Consider the following 22267-nt stretch of genomic DNA (forward strand, 5'->3'; position numbering starts at 1 on the left):
TGTGCCACGTTTGCGACCACGCCCACAACCTTTACTTTCCTTTTTGTGGTTGCCATGTCCCTTCGTACCTAAAAATGAAGAAGCAACCACATTTTTTTTTTGTTCGTGCGAGTCACTCCTCGTGTGTGAGTAAGACATGCTTCTCCTCATCTTTATCTTCATAGCCATGAAGTCTCTCCTCATGGACATTAAGACGACTAACGACCACCTTAACCGACATGTTCTTAAGGTCGTTAATTTTCTCAATGGAGGTAACAATCGGCATGAATCTCGAGAGAACATCTCTAAGGAACTTCTTGACATGAAGATCTTTTTCACTTTGTCACGTAACGAACAGATGCTAGTGATGATTTTCGTCAGCTTCATGGCAAATCGAACATTTTTTCTTAAGACACACTTGTTAGAAAGCAAGCAAAGTAGTCTGTTTATGCGATGATCCTATACGATGTTCTAGATTGCAAACATTGAAATAGAGCTTATTAGAAAAGGTAAGATAGGAAATTCGAAAGCGGTATCCGTTTGAAAAAAATTATGATCCTGTAATTGACAATATGAAAAGGTAGGAACTTTGAGGGAAGGATCCAACTTTCATTAGGATCCTGACTTAGAAGTTAACATACATGTTTATCGATCCTATAACATACTTAGAATTTAACATTTTTTCATCCTGTATGTGCCTATAAGTTAAATCGACCATGTTGCATAGTTACTCTTTGTGAGTAATGGATACATGAGCGTTACTTCCCCTCCCTTTCGAGTGATGTAATGGATTGTATTTCTACTACTAGTACATAATCGTGCTAAATCAGAGGATAAGAAAATATATATCTACGTTCTAGGTACTTTATGGATATCATCATCCCGTTGAGCATGTATGACTGTATGCATGATTGATTGTACATTGAATCCAAGTGGTTCAATCTCTGATCCTCTCTATAGAGAATAAGTAATAGAAGAAATTTCGGAGGAGAGTGAAAGCATCAATTTGGCTAGACGATGACTTATGATGGAATGTCTCCAGTAGACAGAGTGCATTAGAATTGTGAGATGATCTAAGGATATGGCTATAGTACTCTTGATCGATCCAAACTCGATGAGTCAAAACAGAGGAACTTCAAAATGTGAATCCATGTTAAGACCGTCAAACCATCATAGAGATGACGAGCAAGTTAACACATGTACAATACCTTTTCGCTCTAGTACAATGTCGTTATGCTCTAGTACGATACAGTTAAGCTAGGCATGAGACTTCTTAAGGATGATGTGTGACTTGATAGTTTAAATGGATTACCCTGCATGGTGGATCCGTCCTGTAGATGGGTGTTAATCATGTGGATAGTCATTGGAGCTGGTACATATAAGGGGTGGGGCGATGGGTGTTAATCATGTGGATAGTCATTGGAGCTGGTACATATAAGGGGTAGCCCCAGCCCCGACCTTGGACAACTACATGGCCAACGGGATTGAGGCAGAAAAAAGTGATGATGAGTAAGCCATACCCATATATGTTGTATTAGGTTGGGTATATACTGGGTATGTTAGGTACGTTCTAAAGACTAGTCATGTACATGGTTGTACATGTTTGTAAGAGAGTGTCAAATGAGGTATTTTCTTACTGGATATGTGCGCCATTTGTGGGGATCGAGAACCCACAACCACGTGGTTAAATGCCACGTGCTCTACCACTGAGTTGGGATGGCTTGTCACAACCCTAGTAGCACATGTTTTCTCCACTTGTTAGAGAGAGTTATTTGAGGCAAAAAAAAAAAAAAAAAAAAAAAAAAGTGCCAAACGACAAGTAGATCTCAATGTTCTAAAAGACTAGTCAATTTATAGTGCAATCTATGGGGATCAAACGCACAACCACACGGTTAAAAGCCACGCTCTCTACCATTGAGCTAAGATGGCTTGTCGCAACAATGGTAGCACATGTTGTCCCCACTTGTTAGAGAGAGTTATTTGAGGTTGAAAACAAGTGACGATGAGAGTAAATCGTGGTGTCTCAAGATAAGGAGTCATTAAGTTCTTTTCAACTATGGTAGCACATGTTGTGCCCACTTGTTAGATTGGTATATGTTGATGTGTCTTCCAGACTATTTAATTTATAGCACCATTTGTGGGGATCAAACCTGTGACCATGTCGTTAAAAGTCACACGCTCTATCACTGAGCTAAGATGGCTTTTTACAACTATGTATGTAAGTCATAGCTTGAATAACTAGTAGCATCACTTAGTACCCCTGAAATTGATGCATGTTTTTTGTGACGCTAAGATAGCTTGATTGTGCTTTAATATCTTCTTATATTTTGTCCTCCCATATGGTGATGATGTCCATGGAGACCCTACGGTCTCTGATTCATGTTGCTACAACAAATGTGGAGAACTGATACGACAAAAACAATGTTAGCAAGTCAAGAGAGCCTAGGTACCTCAGGGACTTCTGTAAGTATCACCCGCTTGGATTGATTGAAAGACGACTAACCCCAATGTTCTGGAGGCATCGATTGAGTCGAAGGATACAATTTTATGAAGAGAAAGACTACCCACAATATCTTAACGATAGGTGATGAGTCAATCACTCAGTTGTATCTGAAGGAAGCTTTCATCTACAAATACAACCAATTGTCAGCTAATATGAGAACCTATTACAACTCCATTTTTAAGGTTTTAAATCTCAAACCATGACTAAAAGAACAAGGCAATAATAGACAAGACAAACAAAAAAACAAAAAACAAAAAAAAAAAACAAAAAAAAAAACAAAAAAAAAAAAAAAAAAAAAAAAAGAGTAAAAATTTCACGAGTTAAAATCATACAACATCATTCTTGAAATAAAAATCCAAAATAAAAAATACAAAACAAACTTTGTTCACGTTAGTTTACAAACCAAAAATGGGAATGGCATACACAATAGTACAACAACCCATGAAAATATTGGCTAAACTGATGCCCTCGGTTGACATCCCTATGTAAAAACACGGCTCCTCAACACTCTCCCACCTCGACCGGTAACCTGTGACCACTTGAAAAAAAATATGGGTGAGTATAAAAATACCCAGTAAGCAACAATATCACGGTGTTAATCATGTTTCGTTTCTACACGTAATAGAAATACTCACATTTAGATATCTACCTATGTATTCTCAAGTCATTTTCGAGACCGATTTACAGAATCGCAACTTTAGCCTTGACTTGTTTCTACATGCAATAGAAATACTTTGCTTTAAGATAACTACCTGTGTAATCCCAAGTCTCTCTTTAGGACTAGTTTACGAAATTGAGACATCAACCTTGATCCATCCCTCACACATTAGTAACTCAAATTTCTTTGGAGGTTTTGGTTACATCGTTCATAATACCAATAACCCTATAAGGCTTTCCAAATCAATCTTGCTAAGGAGGCTTACTAGGTTTTTAGGGCGTCTAGACGCTTTAAATATTGTCTATCGTTTTTAGGACGTTCAGGACTAACATCATAGGGCTATCCCAACCTCTTGGTGCTCTTATATCTATACTTGTGATTGATGCTCACAATCCTTTGGGGCTTGGTACTCTAGAAGTATATTGTTCTAGGTCAACTAGAAAATCGCTCTAATTCTAGCGCCCTCAACTTAACTAGGAAGATACTCTTATCAATCACATAAAGAACGGAGAATATTTTCAAAACATTCGTTCAACTTTTTATAGAGATATTAATATCAATCACGTAAGGACGAAATATTCATGCAAACTCAACCGGAAAATAACATCTATCAATTGCCCAAGGTACATATCACAATATCATATCCTCATTTCAATCACAACAAAAATCATTAAAGTAGGCATGTACCTAAATTCTCATCCCAGGGGCATTTCAATCATTTTTCATAACATATATAGTGTTCTCATCCAAATAGCCCTTCTAGAGTCTTAAACATGCATATTTTAAACACCTAAGGCAAGATATGTTTGTACGATAACACGTTCTAGTGTTCCCTGAAATATTACTTGCCTAAAGAATCTGTGGCTACTTACCAAGATCATACATGCCTTCACTTATTGGAGGCTCCAAATTTCTTGAAAATTCACTCATTGATTCTGATTCAAGTGACATTAAGGTCAAATTGCAACTGGGACGAAAAAATAGTGGATCGGGAGACAAAACGATTGTAAAACAATTCTCAATGTACATTCGAAGTTTACGCGCGCAACAATGCATGGAGACTCATGTGCGGGCATATGGGCAGCACGCAGTCAACACTCGACTTTGAACCCCAACGAGCGCGACAATTACCCATGAATTTTCTAGTGGCAGCATGTACTGCTCACTACTAGGCGCTCTGATCAGGTCGAATCATGGATCTGGTGGTGGGTACTGAACTGAGTCGCACGCGGGTTGAAGGGTCACAATTTAGGGTCAAATTAGGTTAGGTCTAAGCGATGCGTCTCCCGTGGAAGTCTAATGCATTGTTCCAGTCAAACCATGACACATTTCCACACGCTTGGCAGACGCATTACTCCTATAGTTCGACATCTTTCCACCGCTAGCTTCGCTGCGTTTCACTGCTCGATGTCTGACGCGTCAATCGAATGTTCCATCTGCACAATTAATTTTTAGAATTCGAAGAATTTTATGGTTTTTTCCAATTTTCTTTATATTTTCATTACTTTTCATAGCAAACTTGAATCAACTTGGTTCCTCCACCAAAGTATTAGAGTAAATAATCCATTATTACAAAGATGTTTTTCTTGTAGTTTATTTTCAACCATAGAAGAGATATTCTCATTCAAAATTGACCTACATTCTCATTCAAAATTACTGTTTCTCAACAAACACCAGAACTCCTTCTAATTCGATTCGATTCTAATTTTCATCACGAAAAATATGCAAAATACTTTCTAGATCAACCTACTAAATTTTGTAATATGAATCTCCTTGAATCTCCCATCTCTCAAGAAAAACTAAGAATGAAAAACTCAAAAACTTACCTTGAGTTCTTCCTTATTTCTCGATGCTTTTTGACGATTCAAGTGTCTAGACTTAATCTCCACAAGGCTCAGACTTAATCTCCACAAGGCTCTAAGTAATATTCGTGGCCAAGGTTTTGTTGGAATCAAAAAAGATGGCAATTACTCAAAATGGATGGTTGAGTAACATCATCTTGGACAAACCAAGTAAGTGACTCCACTATTAGCTTGGTTGGATAAATTGTATTATATATGATGGCGCGTCCTATGGCCCCAGCATATGTCATATGTATGAATGATATGATATGCTATGCTATACTATACTATGTTATTTGATACTATGCTATGTTATTTGATACTATGCTATGTTATTTGATACTATGCTATGTTATGTTATGATATGTTATACCATGTATAAAAGCTATATATGATGGGATCATGTCAAGATGGGTTAAAAATCCAAGAGGTTGTAGTTTAAGGGCGAGAATTTCATGTTGTGATTGTGGATACCTACCTGAGCTTAAATCCCAACCGCCACATTTGATTTTTTTTATTTCTATAAACCATTGAAGCATATTAACCTAATTCAAACCACCCGATTGACTTTTATGAACAAATTTGTGAAGCAAATTAGAAGTTTGTTTATTTTATCCTTAATCATGAAAGCCATGAATGATGGCTAAATATCCAAGTGGCTGTAGTTTAGTGGTTAGAATTCCACGTTGTGGCCGTGGAGACCTGGGCTCGAATCCCAGCAGCCACATCTACTTTTTTTATAGCTACCAACGAGCAAATTTGAAGTTTGTTTGTTTATCCTTAATCATGAAAGTGATGAATGTTGGCTAAATATCTAAGTGGCTGTAGTTTAGTGGTGAGAATTCCACGTTGTGGCCGTGGAGACCTGGGCTCGAATCCCAGCAGCCACATCTACTTTTTATAGCTACCAACGAGTTTGTTGGTTTATCCTTAATCAGAGAAAGTGATGAATGTCGGCTAAATATCCAAGTGGAAGGAGATGCTACTGAAGGAAAGAATTAGAAGTTTGCTTGTTTATCCCTCAATCATGAGAAGTTTGCTTGTTTATCCCTCAATCATGAGACGTCAAGAACAGATCAACGTTGGTACTAAACATTGAAGTCGTTTTAGGTTTAGTAGTGAGAATTCCATGTGGGTGCCCTCGAGACAATGTTGTCCCCACTTGTTAGAGAAGACTTATTTGAGGCAAAAAACAAAAAAAAAAAAAAAAAAAAACATAACAATGAGAGTAAATCTTGTAGGCCTTCAAATGATAATTGCTTGCTGTGGGTATATTGTTCTAAAGACTAGTCATTGGAGTTTAATTTATAGCGCCAACTAAAGGGATTGAACACACGGCCACATGGTTAAAAGTTACTCACTCTACCACTAAGCTAAGATGGCTTGTAACAACCTTAATAGCACATGTTGTCCCACTTGTTAGAAAGAGTTATGTTGTCCCACTTGTTAGAAAGAGTTATTTGAGGCAGAAAAAAAGTGACACATGAGAGTAAATTGGGGTGTATTTGCTAGAAAAATGATGCAAGAGCCTACACAATGAGTATTTGTAGTTGTTTAATTTCTAGCGCTATATGTAGTTGTTTAATTGCTATCTCCAAGAAATTACTACGAGGATCGTCCTCCAAAAATAAGTCTGGACCTTCAACTTCTAAAAGTGTTTTGATGAAGAAGAAGGGTAAAGGGAAAAATAAGATTCCTACTAACCGCAAACACAAGGTTTAAAAAGCAGATAAAGGAAAATAACCGCAAACACAAGGTTCAAAAAGCAGATAAAGGAAAATAACCGCAAACACAAGGTTCAAAAAGCAGATAAAGGAAAATGTTTCCATTGCAACGAAAACGGGCACTGGAAGAGAAACTGCCCAAAATACCTTGCAAAGAAGAAAGCCGAAAAGACACAACAAGGTAAATATGATTTACTCGTTGTAGAAATATGTTTAGTAGAGTATGACAACTCAACTTGGATACTAGATTCAGGGGCGACTAATCATATTTGTTCTTTTTACCAGGAAACTAACCCCTTTTGAATGCTTGCGGACGGCGAGATAACACTCAAGGTTGGAACAGGAGAGGTTGTCTCAGCAAGATTAGTAGGAAATTTAAAGTTGTTTTTTGGAGATAGATTCATTATATTAGATAATGTACTTTTTGTTCCTGAAATAAAAAGAAATCTAATATCTATCTCTTGTTTGTTAGAACAATTGTATAAAGTATCTTTTGAAATCAATGAAGTGTTCATTTGCAAAAAAGTTATTCATATTTGTTCTGCAAAACTAGAAAACAACTTATATATGGTAAAACTGAGCGAAACAAAAGCTATTTTAAACACCAACATGTTTAAAACAGCTGAAACTCAAAATAAACGACAAAAGATTTCTCCTAATACCTATCTTTGGCACTTAAGACTATGCCACATTAATCTCAATAGGATTAAGAGATTGGTTAAAAGAGAACTTCTAAATGAGTTAGAAGACAACTCTTTACCTCCATGTGAGTCTTGTCTTTAGGGTAAAATGACTAAACGATCATTTTCCGAAAAAGGTTATAGAGCCAAATAAACCTTAGAACTCGTACATACAGATCTCTATGGTCCAATGAATGTCAAAGCACGAGGAGGGTATGAATATTTCATCAGTTTTATTGATGATTATTCAAGGCATGGCTATCTTTACCTAACGCATCACAAGTTCAAAGCTCTTGAAAAATTCAGAGAGTATAAGACTGAGGTTGAGAATCTATTAGGTAAAACTATTAAAACACTTCGATCAGATCGAGGAGGAGAGTACATGGACTTAAGATTTTAGAACTATATGATAGAACATGGAATAAGGTCTCAACTCTCAGCCCCTAGTACGCCTCAACAAAATGGTTTATCAGAAAGGAGAAATAGAACTCTATTAGACATAGTTCGGTCTATGATGAGTTTCGCTCAATTACTCGATCCGTTTTGGGGATATGCAGTGGAGACTGCTACATACATTTTGAACATGGTTCCTACTAAGAGTGTTTCAGAAACACCTTATGAGTTATGGAAAGGGCATAAAGGTAGTTTACGTCACTTCAGAATTTGGGGATGTCCAGCACATGTGTTGTTGCAAAACCCCAAGAAATTAGAACGTCGTTCAAAATTATGTCTATTCGTAGGATACCCCAAAGAGACGAAAGGTGGTTTGTTTTATGACCCTCAAGAAAATAGAGTGTTTGTATCAAAAAACGCTACATTCTTAGAGGAAGACCACGTAAGAAATCATCAATCTCGTAGAAAACTAGTATTAAGTGAGATTTCTAAAGAAGCTACTGATAAAACAACAAGAGTTGTTGATCAAGCTGGTCCTTCAACAAGAGTTGTTGATGGAGCTGACACTTCTGGTCAATCACATCCTTCTCAAGATTTGAGAATGCCTCGACGTAGTGGGAGGGTTATAACTCAACCCGATCGTTACTTGGGTTTGGCAGAAACTCAAGTCATCATACCTGATGATGGCGTTGAGGATCCATTGACCTATAAACAGGCAATGAATGATGAAGATAGAGATCAGTGGATTAAAGCCATGAATCTTGAAATGGAGTCAATGTACTTCAATTCAGTCTGGGAACTTGTAGATCAACCAGATAGGATAAAACCTATTGGTTGCAAATGGATCTATAAGAAGAAACGAGACCAAACCGGTAAGGTACAGACCTTTAAAGCTCGACTAGTAGCAAAGGGTTATACCCAAAGAGAGGGGGTGGACTATGAAGAAACCTTCTCTTCTGTTGCTATGCTTAAATCGATTAGAATACTCTTGTCTATTGCCACATTTTATGATTATGAAATTTGACAAATGGATGTTAAGACAGCCTTTCTAAACGGCAATCTTGAAGAGAGTATCTATATGGCTCAACCAGAGGGGTTCATTGAACAGGATCACGAGCAAAGGGTTTGCAAGCTTAAAAGATCCATTTATGGGTTGAAGCAAGCATCTCGATCCTGGAATATAAAGTTTGGTACTTCGATCAAATCTTATGGCTTTAAACAGAACGTTGACGAACCTTGTGTTTATAAAAGAATAGTCAACTCTACAGTAGCTTTCCTGGTGTTGTACGTTGACGATATCCTACTCATTGGAAATGATGTGGGATTTCTGACTGACATTAAGCATTGGCTAGCGACACAATTCCAAATGAAAGATTTGGGAGAGGCTCAGTTTGTTCTTGGAATTCAAATTGTTCGGAATCGCAAGAACAAAATACTAGCATTGTCTCAGGCATCGTACATCGACAAAATGATTCGATATAAGATGCAGGACTCCAAGAAAGGATTATTACCTTTCAGGCATGGAGTTCATTTGTCGAAGGAACAAAGTCCTAAGACACCTCAAGAAGTTGAGGATATGAGACACATTCCCTATGCATCAGCGGTCGGTAGTCTGATGTATGTCATGCTATGTACCCGACCCGACATATGCTATGCTGTGGGAATTGTCAACAGATATCAGTCCAATCCGGGACGTGCTCATTGAACTGCCATTAAGAATATCCTCAAGTATCTTATGAGAACGAGGGACTATATGCTAATGTACGGTGCTAAGGATCTGATCCTTACAGGGTACACTGACTCAGATTTTCAGACCGATGTAGATTCGAGGAAATCGACATCAGGATCTATCTTCACTCTGAACGGAGGAGCAATAATATGGAGAAGCATAAAGAAAGGTTGCATTGCTGATTCCACCTTGGAGGCTGAGTATGTTGCTGCTTGTGAAGCAGCGAAAGAATCTGTATGGCTTCGGAAGTTCTTAACTGATTTGGAAGTCGTTCCAAATATGCATCTTCCCATCACTCTTTATTGTGATAACAGTGGAGCAGTTGCAAATTCAAAAGAACAAAGAAGCCATAAGCGAGGAAAACATATTGAGCGCAAATATCATCTCATAAAGGAGATTGTGCAACGATGAGATGTGATCGTCACACAGATAGCTTCAGAGCACAACATTGCAGATCCATTTACAAAGCCCCTCACGGCTAAAGTGTTTGAAGGGCACCTAGTGAGTCTAGGACTACGAGTTATGTAATCTAGGGCAAGTGGGAGAAATGGCATGAGTATGTGATGCCCTAGTTTATTGTATTTCTCTCTACTCAACGTTATAAAACTTCACTAGAGTTTTAGTCCAAGTGGGAGTTTGTTAGGTTTTATGTCCTAAAACTCATAGTTTGTAAACAAAAACATATTCTATTTTCAATAAAGTTATTATTGTTGTTTATTCAGTAAGGATTGTTATTGAATAAAGTGAACTTTACGATCATTAATCTAAATCCAATAAACTAAGAACACTCTAGCTATAGTATGATTACTTGAACTATATGTAGAGACATAAGAGTGGATCAAGTTCAAGTATATAGTCAAAATGATCTATAGTATAAGGACAAGGCTGAGTACCTTATTCTGGGGACACTATGGATGCGACCCACTTTTGTATATGATATAAACAATGTGATCACTAAATTGTACATGTGGAGGCATGTGAGTGGGGGCATCCTATGCAATGAGTATTGCATAAGATCGGACCATGAAGAAAACCACTCACTTTATAATGTCGTTTACTGTTGAGACTGATTTTCTTTTCATTCGATAACCTAGGTAACTCGGTTTTAATCCTAAGCTAACCATGAACTCCTGTTTATTCGGAATTATCCTTAGATTTGCATGGGTGAGAGTGGCTCTAGTTCGCCGACTCAATAGGCCTCCCATTTCAGGGGTAAGACCGGGTGAATGGCTGGGGACGTGGGGTGCAAGATGGAATTCACTCCTACCCACTTTTAGAGGTAGAAGAAAGGTAATTCCCTTAAGCACTGACTCCAGGTCTTGAACAAGGGGCCCCACCCTCTCATTGGCCTGAGATGGATTCGGTTTACTGGTTGGACCACAAACCAATTGTTCATTAGAGGATCAGTGAGACATAAGGAACAAGAAGTAACTTTAGGGGTAAAACGGTAAATTGACCCAGCTCTAGTTACGAACAACCTATGAAGGATCGACTTACTAATCATGGTTATATCAAATGGACAGAAATATATCTATAGTGAGGGGAGTGCAACTACGAGGCTATAGTGGAGTGTCCTAGTAGTTAACGAATGTTGGTTAACAAGGTTAATGAGTTTAGCCGGTTAATCTTGGATCGTTGGAGCCCATGATCTATAGGTCCATTAGGTCCCTCTGCTAGCTCATATAGGACTAAACCATAAAACAGTGTGACGAGTGAGTTCGAAGTGTTCGAATTCAAATTAGGGAATATGCGCTACATATATACGATATATTTAACCGCATTTTTGTTTTATTTACGAATTAAACAAAAGGAGAGAATCTGAGATATTTAAATAAGATTTAAATATCTTAATCAATTATGTGTCGGAATTGATTGGGATTGACATTTGAATTAATATTAAATATTAATTAAATAGTTTAATTAATCATTTAATGTTACTTTAATTTGAAATTCATTATTCAAATTAATTGTTGAATTAAAATGAAGAAAGTCAAAATGTTGACTTCATTTAATGGAAAAATCCATGTTAGTGGAATTTTGAGGTGTCAAAATTTGGTTTAACCAAACTTGCATGCTTGCCAAATAAACCCCACAAGTTTGAGTGGTATTTTGAGTGTCAAAATTTGGTTAACTCAAACATGCATGCTTGCCACATAATCCCAAACATTTGAGTGGAATTTTAAGTGTCAAAATTTGGTGATCTCAAATTTGCATGAACATGCAAACATGACTCTTTAAATAGAGTGATCATGGTGCATGGAAGGTCTTCTTCTTCTTGGTGAAAAACCTTGAGAAAAACCTCTCACAAACACTCTCTTCATATATACAAAATTCCTCCCAAGTTTAGTCACTCACCGGATTCCACAATCCCGTTCTAAGGTCGGAGGATAATGGAGAAGACACTAGTGGTGGTTCGAAACCGGTTCGTGAGAAAAAGGAAGTTTGAACTACAAAAGGTTAGTATTCAAACTCATTAAGTTTTAATACTTATGAACATGCTAGTTATTTACTATAATTGATGTTCTAGAAGTGCCTAAGATCCAAATTGCTTCCGCATGTGTTATATTAACACCATCAGTCCCCACTTGTTGTTAGATAGAGTTATTTAAATGAGTGTTGCTTATTGGGTATATTTTTATACCCATATTTTGTATTAGGTTGGTGGTATATATTGATAGTCCTAAAGACTATTCTCGAGACAAAGAGTCGTTGGGTTCTTTGCAGATATTTTTAATTTATATAGCACAATCCGTGGGGATCGAATCCACGACCACGTGGTTAAAAGCCACGCGCTCTATCACAGAGCTAAGACTGCTTATCAAAACAATTGTAGCACATGTTGTCCCCACTTGTTAGAGAGAGTTTTTTTACGCACAAAAAAGTGATGATGAGTAAACCCTGGTGTCTTGCTAGGTCAAGGATGTGATGAAAGCCTACAAATGAGTTGTGCCTACTAGATATATTTATATACTCTATATCTTGCCCAAAGTTCAAAGATTGGAATTGAAAAGTTTGCTGGATTCGATTTCGGTATTTGGAAGATGCAAATTGAAGATAATTTGTACCATAAATATCTTCACGAACCCCTATTGGGGGTGAAGTCGGATACCTGACCACGGAACAGTTGAAGCTCAAGAATCGTGAGGCTCCCAGATTGATTTGGTTGACATTGGCCATTCACGTAGCATTCAACATAATCAAGGAAAAGAAAACGTCAAATCTATTGAAGGCACTATCAAATATGTACGAAAAATTGTCGACTATTAACAAGGTGTATTTGATGCGAAAATTGTTCAATCTTCAAATGTATGAAAGGTGGATCTCTTGCGGATCATATAAATGAATTCAATATGATTGTAAGCCAATTGAGTTTTGTGGAAATTAATTTCGAAAGTGAAATTAAAGCATTGATTTTTATGCCATCTTTACACGAGTCGTGGGATACAGTAGTTGCCGCAATTAGTAGTTCTCGAGGATATGAGAAAATGATGTTCGATGAAATTTGAGATATATTTCTCAGCGAAAGTATTCGAAAACGAGAAATTGAGAATTCATCTGGTGGTGCTCTCAGTGTTGACCAAACGGAAAGAAGTAAATGAAGTGTCAAAAAAATCGATCAAAATCGAAGAACTGGGAAAAATTTTAAAACAGACCAAATGTAATGTGTTGGAGTTGTGGAGAAAAATATCACTTTCAGACAATTGTATAAGACCAAAGAGGAAGCATGATCACAAACCAGAACATGATGATGATTCTATAAATTCAGCTGAAGACATTAGGGATGCTCTAATCATCAGCGCGTACAGTCTGATTGAATCCTGGATTTTGGATTTAGGTGCATCTTTTTATTCATCTCCAAATAAAGAGCTCTTTTGAAATTTCAAGTCTGGAAATTTTGAGAAGGTGTATCTTGTGACAACAAAGATTTTGAGATTGAAGGAAAAGGGGATGTCCGCATAACTTCGACAGAAAATCAGTGGGACATTAAAGAATGTCAGATATAATTCGTGTCTCACGAAGCACCTGATCTCTATTGGTCAATTGGATAGTAGAGATTATGCAACAAAGTTTGGGAAGAGTTCATGGAAGATTTTGAAGGGTGCTATGGTGGTAGCACGTGGCATAAAATCTGGAAACTTATACACCACTGCAGGGTATATGAACATGGTTGTTGTTGCTAAGAGTGCTTCAAATTCAAGTATATGGAATAATAGACTTGGACATGTGAGCGCCAAAAAAATGAAGATGCTTGTGCGAAATGAGTTTTAGAAGGTCTGAAATTTGTTGATATGGGTTCTTATGAGAACTACATTATGAGCAAACAAAAACGAGCTAGTTTCACAAAGATTACTAGAGAATTGAAGATAGTATGGTTAGAAATAGTCAATATAGACGTTTGGAAACCATCTCTAGTTTCATCCCTTGGCGGATCAAAGTTCTACGTCACCTTGATCAATAATTTCAGCAGTAAGGTGTGCATTTATTTCCTGAAACACAAGTCAGATGTGTTTGCTACATTCTGGAAGTGAAAAGTTGAAGTTGAAAATAAAATCGGCTTGAAGAGTAAATGTCTGAAGTCTAACAATAGAGGAGAGTACAACAAGTCATAATTCAAAGCATTTTGTGCAGCTCAAAGAATTAGATTAACGAAGGCAATTCCCAGTAAAGCAAGACAAATTGATGTTGTTGAAAGAATAAATTGAACATTGAATGAGCGAACAAGGAGTAAGAGAATTCATTCTTGATTGCCAAAGACATTTTGGGTTAATGTCGTAAATATAGCAGTCTACTTGAATAATAGAGGGTCGTCAGTAACCTTGGAGTTCAAGTTGCCAGAAGAAGTATGGATAGGAAAAGAACTCAAGTACTATCACTTGAGAACTTTTAGTTGTATTGCGTATGTTCGTATTGATCCAGAGAAGAATGACAAACTTGACGCTGAGGCTGTGAAGTGCTACTTCATAGGCTAGAACAATGACAAACTTGACGCTGAGGCTGTGAAGTGCTACTTCATAGGCTATGGGCCTTACATGTTTGAGTACAGGTTTTGGGATGCCAAGAATAGAAATGTTCTGAGACATTGTGACGTGACCCTTCATGAAATGTCATGTATAAGAACAAAAAGAAGAAAGGTTCTAAGACAACGAAGCAAGTGAGAGTTGAGGTTGAGTTGTTGAAAGATTCACCTAGTGATGAGCAGATACTCAAGAAACTCCTTAGACGGTTGCTGAGGAACCAGAGGTGGAGCAAGTGACAGCAGGTGTTGAAAAGATCATCTAGAACTATCATTTACGAAGATATGTATTGTAACGATTCAGATTTTCCATTTTTGCCTTATCTAGTTAAGATTTTATTTTTATTTCTGTAAAGGACAAGATATTATGTTATGCATTTATTCCCATCGAAAAGGTGTAATTTTAAACGAAGAAGTTATTAGAAATTGTAACGGTTTGGGTTTATGGAATAAAATAAAATCAAATAAGGAAAGAATAAATAATTAAATGTAATCTTCCCGTAAATCGAGAGATTTACTGCGAGACTTTTATTACATAAGAGAAACATTCATATTTCTCTAAATTTCTTTATCCTAGAAACCTAGTATGCCTTATTGGTAATGTCTTGAGATTAGTTTTATATTCCTATGTCCAACCTTTTACATCTCTTGAAAAGGATCCTCTCCAAACTTTCCTCTGGAAACGTTGGGGTTGCTCTTCGGAGGAAGAATCGAGTAGTAGTAAGGCATTGATGTTGGGATCATTGTGTCAAAGAAGGTTGGCCGTCTCGGTGTTGAGGACGTTGTGGGATTGTCGGCGCGTCGCTGGAATCGGGAAGGCGGAAACTAGAGTTTCGTCGCTTGTCGGGTAAGGAAGGCAAGGTTTTTGGAATAGGGTCGAGCTGCAGACGCGCACCTAGCAACTTCGGCAGCTTCGCATGCGTACACAGTGCGGGTCGGCTCGCACGTGTACGAAATCGGCTCGGTTCCATCAATTCCCGCAGCTCGACTTGGCGGTTTAGTTGGCCAGTTCTGTAGCTAGGCTTAGCAGCAAGGTATCACTATAATATATCGATTCCAAGGTTTTTGGCCCTTTCGAAGCTGTTTCTGCCCTTAGTTTTACCATCCGAGGTCAGTATGGTTCCTATACGTTAAAGACAGATTAGGTCGGGGGGTTTATTTTTTATAAATAGCATGAGGTTTAGCTAGGGTATGTTATGAAAGGTTTCTAAGTTTTTATGTGGTTTTCATAGGACGTATTTAACCGCCGGGATTAGCTCGTTGTGAGTGACTTCAACCAAGACCATCGAGGTAAGTGACCTTACTGTTGGAGTTAGCTTACTACGTGTTGTATGATGGTGCGTGCCCTGTGGCCCCTGCATGCACCATATTTATGTCATATGATTATGTGATGTATAGATTGTGTATGTTATGTGATGTATGAATTATGTTGACGGTTGACTGTTTATGTTATGTGAAGTCATGAATGAGATGTTAGTATTATATGCCATGAATATGTTGATCGATGCCATAGATAAACGTAGAATTATCGAGTCATATCATGAGATGTTTATGCAACTGGAATGTTTATGTAATATGTCATGTAATGTAAGTCATGTGAGATGCCATGTGATGTAAGAAACGTAAATGCGATGTTAGCACTGCTTATGTAATGCCATGTTAGATACGTTAAGGGACCTCATGCATATATGTATGTCACGTGCATCAGGATTCTTCCCCTTTATGTTACGGAAGAATGAAATACGATATTTAGGTTCGCCATGATATCATGCGGGCCCTTTTCTGTTCTGTGGTGTCCGGCTACGTGTAACACATTGTGTCCGACCAAGTCAGGCCCAGGGGGTATGTTTACGAGCCCGCCTGGTGGGTCCATGTACACGTACATGGGCCGTGTGTGAAGGAGTACCACACACCCAACCCTGCCTAGAATAGGAAAGCGCCCAAGGCTATGAAAAGTTTATGAAAAGTTAGGTCCCGCTCATATGTTGAATGTGTTTGCATTCCTAACCCCAACAGTGGGGTGACTTACTGAGTATTTCATAAAATACTCAAGCCATGTGCTACCAATATTTTTCAGGTAAAGGAAAGGCGTCAATGTACGGTTGACAGCGGAGCTGAGGCCACCATGGAAGTTGGAGACATGATATTTTTAGGAGTTTACTTTTATTAGACTGTTTTAAGTTATAGCATTGAGTATTGTTTTAGTTGGATTTATTTTGAATTCAGTATTGAAGGTTTATTTTCGGAGTTTAGGTTTTATTTTGGATTCATGAATATTTATGAAAGACTCTTTCAAGGTTATTTATGATGAGCTTCCGCTTAATGAGATATGTATGCATGGGTGACGTCACTAATTAGGTTATAGAGAATTAGGGGCGTTACATGTATTCACCTTCATTACATTATCTGTTGCTGGCTGATGAAGAGGAATCAGAGTCCCTTGGTGATGCCCTACAGTTGGAGGATACAACAAAGTGAGAGCAAGTCATGGATGATGAGATGTCTAAGCTTCAGAAATGTGTTGCTCTTACATCTAATGAGGCTGAGAAGGTGGCAATAGCTGAAGCTGTAAAGGAGATGATATGGATAACAGAGTATTTAGAAGAATTGGACAAGAAGCAGCACGAGAAAATTATTTATATAGATAGTTAAAGTGTCATACAGTTGGTGAGGAACCCGGTCTATCATTCAAAGACAAAATACAGAACGCAATATCATTTCACTCGCAGGTTAGTGGAAGATGATATGTGTTTGGAGAAGATAAGGAGTGAAAAGAATCTAACAAACATGTTGGCAAAATGTGTTGACGTTGGAACATGGAGGTTGTGCAAAGCCTCAATTGGTATGGTGCAGTGAAAACGTCGTTTGAGAATGAAATTCTTGGTTGACTGGATCAGTCTCCGGAGAATTTTTGGATGTAGAGCCTGCTGCCATATATAAATTATTCAATTGTCATAGTTAGTAAAACTATACGTGGAAAATACAGAGTAAACGACTATTTCTACTAAAAAGCTGGTAAAGAAATATAGAGTAGATATTTATATACAGTAGGTGGTTATATCCGTTAAACTATATATATATAGTAAACGACATCCATATATATACCCATGAGACAGTGCTTAACTTGTATTCTCTATTGGTGTACATACCTAAAGTTATCAATATAAACATTTAGCCAATATTCCTCGTATTATGTCTCTCTTGTTCGTTGTGATCAAGATCATTTTGTCTCTCTTGTTCTTTGTGTTCATCTTGATAGAGTGTGTGTTATTGTACAATCCTAACAGGCCCATAACCCATAGGTCCCAAAGATCAAAACTTCATTCTAATACCACCCATTGAAAGGAAGGAAAGAAAATCTACTAATTGAAGGAATAAATGAAAATCTCGAGCGATTGGGAGGGTTTTAAGAATTTTATTGAAAGAAACTGATGAGTATGGAGGTGTTATTTGATCACCATCTATGAGTATCGAGTGACTCCAACTTTTTCTTCTAAAAGATTTACCGTAGATCATGAATGCAAGAAAACAATCTACGATCAGGCAAACAATCAGGCGCCATTGAACTTTTATATATAATAAGATTGTCCGTAAAAAATTCATCGACCTTTTAATAGTTTAAATACTCATTCTATTACATTTCGTGTTGGGAAATGCTCAACTTTCCACCAAAGTTTGCTCGGTTTCCACCACAAATTTCTCTAAATTTCTCGAGATGATACGATCATGTTACTATGTAGAAAATGGTAAATGGTTTACTAGCTTATCTTAACCTTAAACCGTTAAGATAGACTCTCATAGTACTTTATTAATATATGATATGGACGATATAACTTGGTGACGGTTAGAGGCTTGCTAGCATATCCTTAATCACGAACCATCAATACGAGATCAACATCGGTATTGAATGATGAGTTGATAGATGAGCCCCAAGAGACTAGATTATGATGAATGATGAACTAAATATCAATTTAGTTGTAGTTTAATGGTGAGAATTTCATGTTGTGGGCATGGAAGCTTGTTGTCTAAAACCTGAGCTCGAATCCCAACAACCACATTTGTTTTTCATTATTTTAACGAACAATATAATGTGGAGATAATTAGAGGTTTGGTAGCTTATCTTTAATATGCTAAATATCAAAGTAGATGCAGTAGTTCAGTGGTGAAGATTACAAGTTGTGGTCTCAATGAGTTTTTTTATTTTTTATTTTTTATTTATGTTATGATCATGTTACTTTAGAAGGAAACAATAAAGGGTTTGCTAGTTTATGCTTAACCGTTTATCAACCCATTTGCCTTTTGGCTACAAACCATTCAACCATATTAACATAACTCGGCTCTCATGAGCAAACCCGTCAAGAAAATTAGAAGTTTGTTGGTTTATCCTCAATCACGAAAATGATGAATGGTGACTAAATATCCAAGTGGTTGTAGTTTAGTGGTGAGAATTTTACGTTGTGGTCGTGGAGACCTAAGCTCGAATCCCAACCCCATTTGTTTTTTTTCAGCTACAAACCATTGAAACATTTAACATAACTCAAAACTACTACGAGCTTTTATGAACAAGCTGGTGAAGCAAATTAGATGTTTTTTTGTTTATCTTTAATCATGAAAATGATGTGACGGTTAAATATCCAAGTGGCTGTAGTAGTTTAGTGGTGAGAATTCCACATTGTTGCCATGGAGACTTGGGCTTGAATCCTAGTTTAACGATGAGTTCGAGAGACATTTGACATTTGTTTTCTAATTCTCAATAGCACAAGAATGAAACATAGACATCCGTGTTCCACTTCGAATAGAGTTCACAACCCAATTTTTTTTGCTTGGATTAGACACATGCCTCTTTTTTTGCTACAACCGCAAGTAGTACATTTTTAATGGTCCGATATGGTTCGTGTTCCATCTCGAATAGAGTTCATACCCCAACCTTCTATTTTCATGATTGTATTAGACACATGCCTTTTTAATGATTAGTTGTAGATTATGAAGAATGATGGGTTAAATACCGAAGTGCTTGTAGTTTAGTGATGAGAATTCCACGTTGTGGTTGTGAGACCTGGGCCTAAATCCCAACCGCCACACACATAACATTGTTTTGCTTTTTAGCTACAACACAAGTATGACATTCGTAATGGTCGGGTGGTATGGACCACTTCAACCCTAGTGGGCTAAATATCGTGGCTGTAGTTTAGTGGTGAGAATACCACGTTGTTGCGCCCGTGGAGACCTGGGCTTGAATCCATGCACCCACATTTGAAGTTTGTTTTCTAATTTTCAATAACATAAGGATGAAACATAGACACATAAGTTTTAATAAAGTCATCACACATGAAACATTGTTTTTCTTTTAGCTACAACGGATGGTATGACATTCGTAATGGTCCGGTATGGTTCTTATTCTACTTCGAATAGAGTTCACAACCCAACCCTCTATTTTCTTATTGGATTAGACACATGCGTTTCTAATGATGAGTTGTAAATTATGAAGAATGATTTGCAACCTATCGAAATGGCTGTAGTTTAGTGGTGAGAATTCCACATTGTTGTGGTCGTGGAGACCGGGGCTTGAATCCATGCACCCACATTTGAGATTTATTTTCTAATTCTCAATAACATAAGATGAAACATAGAAACATAAATTTTAATAAAGCAATCAGACATGAAACATTTTTATGCTTTTAGCTACAACCGCTGGTATAACATTCGTAATGGTTCGATATGGTCCTTGTTTCACCTTGAATAGAGTTCACAACCCAATGATTATCAGTTGGAGATTACGAAGAATGATGGGCAACATATCGAAATGGCTATAGTTTAGTGGTGAGAATTCGACGTCATGACCGTAGAGACTTGGGCTCGAATCCGAACAGCCACATTTGACATTCGTAAGTATGACATTTGTAATCGTTTAGTGTGGTCCTTGTTCCACCTCGAATAGAGTTCACAACCATTAGATTGGACAAATGCCAATGAGTTGATAAATGAGCCCCAAAAATCTATATTATGATGAATGTTTGGTTAAATATCAAAGTGGTCGTAGTTTAGTGGTAAGAATTCCACGTTGTGGCTATGCTGTGAAGACTTGAGCTTGAATCCCAACAACCACATTTGTTTTTTATGCCCACAAGTTATGAGATGATACAATCATGTTACTATACAGAAAATGGTAAATGGTTTACTAGCTTATCTTAACCTTAACCGTCAAGATGGGCTCTCATCGTACTCTATTGATATATGATATGAACAATATAATATGGAGACAGTTAGGTGCTTGCTAGCATATCCTTAATTTTAAACCGTTAAGACGAGATCAACATTGGTATTGAATGACAAGTTTGTAAATGAGCCCCAAGAAACTCGACTCTAATGAATGATTGACTAAATATCAAACTAGTTGTAACCATGGAAACTTGGGTGGACAATTAGTACCCACATTTGTTTTTAATTCTCAAAAACATTACTTCTACTCCTTTTTCTTTTTGAATTAAATATATTGAGTTTGATGAAATAAATTTTTAAAGCTATTTTCTTAAAAATAACACATGCCCATGAGTTAGGAGATGATATGATTATGTTAGTAGGAAACCGTAAAGGGTAGGGTTCGTTAGTTTATTTTAACCATAAACCATCATATTCTTAAAAATAACACGTATGTATCATGGGAATGTTTTAAGCTACAAACTGTTCAACCATATTAACATAACTCAAAACAAACACTAAATTCAAATAGAATTCACAATCCAACTCTCTATTTTTTGTTTTTTGGATTGGATCAGAATGAGTTACGAGATGATATGAAACTTAAGGAAATAACTAGAAGTTTTTGTGTTTATCCCAAAATCATGAGACGTTAAGAAGAGATCAACATTGGTACTAAATATTGAAGTGGTTGTAGTTTAGTGGTGAGAATTCCACGTTGTGGTCGTGGAGACTTGGGTTTGTGAGGTATTTTTACGGCTCCTCTATTGCCATGTTTGCGACCATGCCCACAACCTTCACTTTCCTTTTTGTGGTCGTCATGTCACTTCGTACCTGAAAATGAAGAATCAACCACATCTTTCTTTTTTGTTCATGCAAGTCACTCATCATGTGTGAGTAAGACATGTTTCTCCTCATCTCTATCTTCATAGCCACAAAGTCTCTCCTCATGGACCCTAAGACGACCAATGACCTCCTCAACCGACATATTCTTAAGGTCGTTAATTTTCTCGATGGAGGTAACAATCTGCATGAATCTCGAGGGAACATCTCGAATGAACTTCTTTAGGATGAAGATCTTTTACACCTTGTCACGTAACGAACGGATGCTAGTGACGATTTTCGTCAATTTCATGGCAAATTCGAACCCTTTTTCTTAAGACACACTTGTTAGAAAACAAGAAAAAGAGTCCGTCTATGAGATGATCCTATACGATTTTCTAGATTGCATACATTGAAATGGAACTTATTGGAAAAGATAAGACAGAAAATTCGAAAGCAGTATCCATTTGAAAAAAATTTGATCCTGTAATTGAGAGTATGAAAAGGGAGGAACTTTGAGGGAAGGAATCCAACTTTCATTAGGATCCTGACTTAGAAGTTAACATACATGTTTATCGACATGTATGTTTAACGGTCCTGTAACAGACTTAGAATTTAAAAATTGTGCCTAAAGATAAAATTGCGCAATGGCAGAAGTGGCCAACAAGCCAAATCTTGATGGCCAACAACCAAATCTTGGGCCTAAAGATAAAATGGTCGAAGTGG

At 37.2% G+C, this 22267-nt stretch overlaps 2 non-coding genes across 2 annotated transcripts; both read left to right on the forward strand.

Moving 5' to 3' along the window:
- The first annotated feature begins 5636 nt into the window (after window positions 1–5636).
- TRNAH-GUG (transfer RNA histidin (anticodon GUG)) lies at window positions 5637–5708 on the forward strand. Its single transcript has one exon. It is a non-coding gene; the product is annotated as a tRNA-His (tRNA).
- A 91-nt stretch (window positions 5709–5799) lies between these two features.
- On the forward strand, window positions 5800–5871 carry TRNAH-GUG (transfer RNA histidin (anticodon GUG)). The gene has a single exon. It is a non-coding gene; the product is annotated as a tRNA-His (tRNA).
- Window positions 5872–22267: the final 16396 nt, after the last annotated feature.

The sequence above is a fragment of the Cucurbita pepo genome, chromosome 9, assembly GCF_057944985.1.
Source record: "Cucurbita pepo subsp. pepo isolate OVF chromosome 9, ASM5794498v1, whole genome shotgun sequence".
NCBI classification, from domain to species: Eukaryota; Viridiplantae; Streptophyta; class Magnoliopsida; order Cucurbitales; family Cucurbitaceae; genus Cucurbita; species Cucurbita pepo.